Here is a 7,245-nt window from a genome sequence, read left to right as displayed (position 1 = left end):
AAATAAGGAGGACCCCCCTTCTCCCTCTGCCCATGCCTCCCCACCCTTTGGAGAGAAGCCAGCACCCTGCACCCTCCCAGGCCTCATCCACTCCCACAGAGACCAACGAGGCCCAACCTCACTTTAGAGACACGGGAAGAATGTTCGGGTCCCCCCACAAATGAGGGGCAGAACTGGAACCCAGATCTCCTTAGACCCAACTCATTGGCGGTACCATTTTACATGCATGGACCAACCCCAAACAGCAGACTGGAGCAGGGAATGCTGCCTGGTTCCTGGTGCCCCTCAAATTGTGTGCAATAAGATAGACGCCAAACAGCACCCAGTCATAAGTGGGGCTCCATCCCAGGCTGAAACCCACACCACCTTTCATCCATAAAATGGGCATGATTCCTGGATCCCTCTATCCGTCTCCCTATCTGAATAGCTAGCACATGTTCAGAAACCTCCAAACACTTCTTGGAGCCTGTGTACCAAGTACTGGGCCCTCAGGCATGAAGTTTTAAGTGCCTCGGAACTTCCCTTGTGGGCCAGTGGTTAAGACTCTGTGCTTCCACTGCAGGGGGCACAGGTTCGATCCCTGGTGGGGCAACTAAGATCCCGCATGTCGCGCAGCTTGGCCAAAATTCATTAATTAATTAATTAAATGCCATGCTAGTGAGGCCAGGCTTTACACTGTAGGAATGGTATAGGGGGTGGGAGGCTGTGGAAAGACACTAAAGGACTAACATAGATCAGATTTGCATCTTAGAAGGACTAGTCTAGAGCTACATATGAATTAGAGAGAGCAGGAAGCCTGCTACCAGGTCACTGTAATAGTTCAGGAGACAGAGGGCAAGGGCCAAGCTGAGGTGTGGACAGGCGGCCATGGATTCCAGATGGTATTTTTATAATAAAAAATTCTCTTCTGTAGATGGATAATGATGATGATTGTACAATAATGTGAATATACTAATGTCACTGAACTGTACACTTAAAAAATGGTGAAAATGGTAAATGTATATTTTACAATTTTTTAAAAATCTCTCCCCCTCCAAGTAACACTTTTCGTTTGTCAAAGGCACAAAAGGCATAAATGCAAGGATTCCCTCCCCTAGGTCTCAAATACTATAAAGAATGAAGATGAATAATATTTATTGAGGGCTTTTCTGTGTTCAGGTATTATACTAAATACTATACCAAGTATTAACTCATTTAACCTCCTGAACAACTCTACAAGGTAGATACTGTTATTACACCCATTTTACAGATGAGAACACTAAACACAGAGAATGTAAGTAACTACCCCACAGCTCATACGTGGCAAAGCCAGGATTTGAACCTAGGTAATCTGGCTTCAGAGCCTGCATGCTTACCCACTACGCTAAATTGCCTCTGTCCAGTTAGATGCTAAATATCTAGATAAGAACCAAAAACAATGTCTGCCGACCAGCTAGCCCCACTATTTGGTTATTTGGCTTTATAGAGAACAGAAATCCAGACAGCTGACAGAAGTTTTTTTTTCCATTTTCATCCAAATGTTTGGCATCACATAATATGATATGTCCATGAGTCTGAGCCACTCAGGAATTAGAACTCGATTGCCAGTAGAAACACTGCCTTTCTTAATGCAAGGTTGTCATTTCATGAATTAACGTCCTACCCAAAAATGTTTGCCTAACTTCCTAGGGTCTTGCACTTTTTGAGGATCTGACAGCATTTTTGCTCCACTACGGGTCTCAGTAGTAGCTAATAGACGTCCTGCCCATTTCTTTGTCCTCGCATTTTTGCTCCACTACGGGTCTCAGTAGTAGCTAATAGACGTCCTGCCCATTTCTTTGCCCCCCATCCGGTATTAGCAGAAATCACATGGGATTTTTTTTTTTTTTTTGCATCACAAATAACAAAAACCATGCATATTTTAACTTCATCTCTAGGATTAAAGTAAATACATAATTTTGGCAAATTACTCGGAATTATGGGCTAGCAGCATCTGGTTGGGATATTCTCAAGTAAATTATTGGCACGGTCTCTGCCACATTTTTAATTTTAACCAAAATGTTTTCAGAAACATGTGTTTTCTGTCCCGTTTGCATGTAATCAGTTTTAGAGGGCCTCGGAGTTTTAAACTGGGGTTTCAGAAATTAGCTCCAATACCTGGGCACTGCCCGCAGGCCCCAAAGAGCCCTCCTCCCTCCCAGCACCGCTCTGTCCCTGCCACAAGCTCTTCAGAGCGAGAGAGGCCCGCAGGTACTGTGTGTGCGCGTCCCTCGCCCTTCATTCTGCTCCCAAATTACATACCTCGCTTTTATGTCAAGTCCAATATAGCTTCCTTACCAGTTTTTTTTTTTTCCTCCTTATTCCACATCAAGAGTACCCAATTACTTTTATAAATACTTGCTTTAAAAATATCACAGTGGTTTCCTGCTGCTTCAAATTCTCAAGGGCTATGCAGGATTTTAGACTCTTATAAATCTTTCAAACAGTTCATATTTCATCAACAAAGTGTGCTTTTTTGTAAACCCTAAATATAACTCATCGAAGGCTTTTTTGTCCAATTATTTGACCTTTCCATAAAACGACAAAATTAAAGGAATTTGGGCCATTTCAAAAGTCATTTGCCATGCTGTCCTTGGGCTCATTAACCCTGCCTCGCCTACCAACAGGAGTGGTGTTTTTGGTTAAAAGAGAAAGCATGAGGGTTTCAAAACATCCCAGCAGAGGTAAAGCAGGGTTATGTACTAGGTCTTTAAAAGAGAATTCCAGGAAGGCCTTGGCTTTTGTTAAAACTGAAAAGCTCCCTAGCTCAAGGCAGGGACTCCTTGAATGAATGACACGTCACCAGGGACCCAGAAGGAGTCAGCCTGCATGGTAGAGACTGGGCTCCAGGTCCTGAGGATGCCCTGGTCCTGCAGTCTACTCAGCTACCCAAACGTATATGGGCACTTCTGTGGTTTTCCACTTGGAACTCCCTGGAGATACCCAAGGAATGGCCACTTAGGAGGCAAATCCAAGAATGATATTCAAGCATGAGCAAGATGCAGTTCTAAGCACTACAAAAATCAAGGTGTATCCACCAACCAAATGACTGTCTGGAAGCACAGGAGTTTCAAGTCTTAATCTCCTCTGCTATGTCTGAACTTCTATCTTACGATCTGGAAACCATTGCTGGGCAGGCAGAGAATGAACAACGGAAAGAAATGCAGTCTGGGTATATTTTAGAGCCTCAGGCCTCAAACACATAAAGAATAAACCAACTCTTTGAAGAATGATCTTGGGTTAGATACCCTTGATTCTCCCCACCGAAAATCCAGGAAAGTGTAATCAGCTTAGAGTCACCACCATCCCCAACTTACCACCAAATCCCCCCACATTCATTCATCCAGCAAATACTTGGTGACCACCTACTATGTGCCCAGTTCTTCTGGGAGCTGAGGAAGAGCCAAAGAAGCACAAAATGGACCTAGAGATGATCAAACTAAGTGAAGTAATCCAGACAGAGAAAGATAGATATCATATGATATCGCTTATATGTGGAATCTAAAAAAAAAAAAAATGATGCAAATGAACTTATATACAAAACAGAAATAGACCCACAGACATAGAAAACACACATGGTTAACAAAGGGGAAAGGGAACAGGGAGGGATAAACTAAGGGCTTGGAATTAACATATACACACTACTATATATATAAAATAGATAACCAACAAGGACCTACTGTAACAGCACAGGGAACTCTACTCAATATTTTCAATAACCTATAAAGGAAAAGAATCTGAAAAAAAATAGATACATATGTATGTAAAACTAATTCACTGTGCTGCACACCTAAAACTAACACAACATTGTAAATCAACTTCAATTAAAAACAACAAGAAGCACAAAAGGAATACCTCTCCTCAAGAATCGAATTGTGGGGTGTTCCCTGGTGGCCTAGTGGTTGGGATTCTGGGCTTTCATTGCCGTGGCCTGGGTTCAATCCCTGGTCGGGGAACTGAGATCCCGCAAGCCACACAATGTGGCCAAAAAAAGAAAAAGAAAAAAAAAAAAGAATCTAATAGTGAGTGTACAAACTTAAAGCTATGTAACCCCACCAGGCACTATGTGAGCAAAGTCAAGGAGGGATCCAGACAGTCAAGGCACTCAGAATAGGTTGAAAGGCACAGCTTTTGGAGGCTGGCTACTCAGAGAAGGGTTCCAGAAAGTGAGGTCTGGGCCAAGCCAGAGTGGGTATACCAGTTAGGGTTTGCAGAGAAACAAACCCTAACATACAGGAATACATACACACATATCTATAGGCATGTATATGTATATATGCGTGTATATGTATATTTACACACACACACACACACACAGAGAATGATTTCTTGTAAGGAACCGGCTCACGTGATCATTCAAGTCTGAATTTTTAGGACAGACCGTAGCCTGAAAACGCAGGAGGAGCTGATACTGCAGTGTGCAGGCAGAATTCCTTCTCGGGGACACCACAGTTGACTGGATGGGGCCCATCCACATCATCTAGGGCAATCTTCTTTACTTAAGGTAAAAGGACTGTAGATGCTAGCCACATTCACAAAATACCTTCGCGGCAACACTTAGCTTTGTGTTTGATTAACCAGCTGGGACTATGACCGAGACAAGCTGACACGTAAAACTAACCTCCTAGGATGCCTCCGGAGAGGGAGCAAAAAGGGAACTGCTGCTTGGGATTCAGCTCGGGGACTCTGAAGTCTGTGCTGAGAGGTTTGGGGCCCGTGTCCCGGCCCCTGGAGTCATTAAAGGTTTCCCATGACACAGGCAGCACTGCAATCTGGAGGGAGCCTGAGGATAGACCAGGAAGAACAGACCACTGAGAAATCTGCACAAGTCCACCCAAGGGAAGGACCAGATCCCAGGCTGGTGAGGGACAGAAGAACAGCTGCGAGAGGCAGGCTGCCCAGAGGGATGGGAGGGGCGGACACAATGCTGGGAGGCTGAGCCGGAAAGGACTTCCCTGTCCCCGTGGTTAGCAGAGGGAATCAAAAGGAACAGCCAGCTTGGAGGGCAGACTGGGGAGCTTGGGTCTCGATGTCTCGAGGGTACGCGCACTGAGACCAGCGGGGACACACAGCCACACGCAGAGTAGAAGTCACGGTCACTACAGAGAGAAACCAGCGGTGCTGATGCGTGGTAACTGATGACGTCTCCAAGAGAGAGACCTAAAGGAGAACACGTCGGAGAGTTGAGCCTTGGAGGGTGGCTCCAAAGAGCCCAGAAACCAAGGGGACGGAACCAGAATGTCAGGACATCAACAGATGCCAGCCAGGCCACAGAGGGAGTGGAGAGCCGCAGTGAGGACCAGGGTGTAAGGAAAGGCCTTCAAAATGGCACAAGCAACACAGTGACCGAGCAGCTAGGAGTGACCCCGGGAAGCAACACGGGCTGCCCTTGGGGCTTCTCCCATGTTCAAGGGAACCTGAGAGAAGAGTTTATGGCCAAGGGCACGGGCCATGTGGTCGAGGAGGGGTCTGAAGCAGAGAGAAGAATTTCTCCCTGGAGTCAGCCCTTCTGGAGCCCTGAGGGGGCAAGCAGAGGACCCCCAGGAGACGATGGGTGGATCTGCACTAGACTTCAGTGGAAGCCTACTTGACACCTGGACACCTAGTAGGATGGAGGTGGGGCAGGGCTACTGAAAGCAGAGGAGCAGGAAGAGGGAAGAAGACAGCAGTAAACTGGGAGAAAGGTGAGGCAGGTGATCATGGGGGGGAGGCCAGGAAGACTGGGTGAAACAGAGCCTTGCTACTTGACAGAATTAAGGAGGGTGGGGGAACAGACACAAATTGGATGATACACACACAGCGGGATACAGGATACCCAGGCTCAAGGATGGAAGGTTAGTGTGGCAGCAGTATCAGGAGGTGGGCACCAACCAACACTGCTTCAGACACCTGCCGAGCACAAAAGGGGTGGTGGAAAAAATAAAAGACTTGAAAAAATAAAAGACTACTTTAAAAAAGGGGGTGGTGGAGGCGTGAGCCCCAGATGATGTCAGTAGCTCAGACTTCTGCATGGTGCTTAAGGCCCACCGGACACAACTCTAGGACCTCTATATACTAATGTATGTCAAGCCTCTTAAACATCACAACCCTAAGAGATGTGGTACAGTAATTATCACCATTTTACGGAGAAATAGAGGAATAGAGAGGTGAAGAACTTGCCCAAGGTCACACGGCTAGCAAGTGGCAGAACCGGCATTCAAACTAGACAGTCAACCTAGATGTGAGAGGTTAAACGACTTGTCCGAAATAAAACAAAAAGGTAAATTCAGAACTCAAACACAAGCATATACATATGGTGGCTGGTTTACCCATCCAGAAGCACACCAGCCTGGGTCACCCTCCGAGTACCCTGATCTAGAGGCACAAGAAGAATACTCGCCAGGAGCTTGCAAGGGCCCCCCTCCAGTCCTCAGCCAGGCACACTGGTTCCCAACATCCTTGCAAAGACTTGTCCTAAACTACAATGATATTTGCACAGGAGCCGGAGGTCTGGGGTCCAGTAGGCAGGGGCCGCAGCTTCAGGCGTCAGCAGCCTGGACAATGCTGGATGGGCCCTGAAAAGCTAGAAGGTCACCTGCCAGGAAAGTCCCTCACCAGACTCATGGTCAGATTCTGGAGTTGCCGGTACGCTGAAAGTAGCTCAGCCAAGGGGCTCTAAAGAGATGCCTCTCACACCAAGGTCCCTGCCAGCTCCAGGAGCCTCTGTGTCTACAGTGAGCCAGAACACAGCAGATTTGGAATCTGGAGGTTTATTGATGATCTGCTGCGTCATTTGACCTCTTAACCTGCTGAAATCCAAACTGGTAATTAAGCCAAGTCTAAACATCCAAGACAGAGAGAATGAGGGAGAGAATCTTTACCCTAAGAACAACCCTATTGTTGTTACATTTGTACCTTGCCTTGTACTGTAAAATCTTTCATCCTGCAGAAGGGTTACCCACTGCAAGATAAGAACCAAAATGTTGCTTTTGTGCTTGTCTACCCAGCCAGCAGCTCGAGGCTCAAGAGACAAATATGCACTGTGCTGTCTTCTTGTTCTCAGCCAAAACCGCTTTCCTGGGGCAAAGTATTATGGTCAACCCTCTGCACCTCTCAGACCCCTCCCCTCCATTTTCCAGGCCCTCATCCCGCTCTCTCTGCCTCCAAGCCAACTGCCCAGCCTTTGTTCTACAGGCCCAGCTCCCCTTCCCATGCCATGAGGCCTACCCTTCCCCTCCTCCCCCTCCT

The sequence above is a fragment of the Lipotes vexillifer genome, unplaced genomic scaffold (genome assembly GCF_000442215.2).
Source record: "Lipotes vexillifer unplaced genomic scaffold, Lipotes_vexillifer_v1.1 scaffold621, whole genome shotgun sequence".
Lineage (NCBI taxonomy): Eukaryota > Metazoa > Chordata > Mammalia > Artiodactyla > Lipotidae > Lipotes > Lipotes vexillifer.
This window is presented reverse-complemented; position numbering follows the sequence as displayed.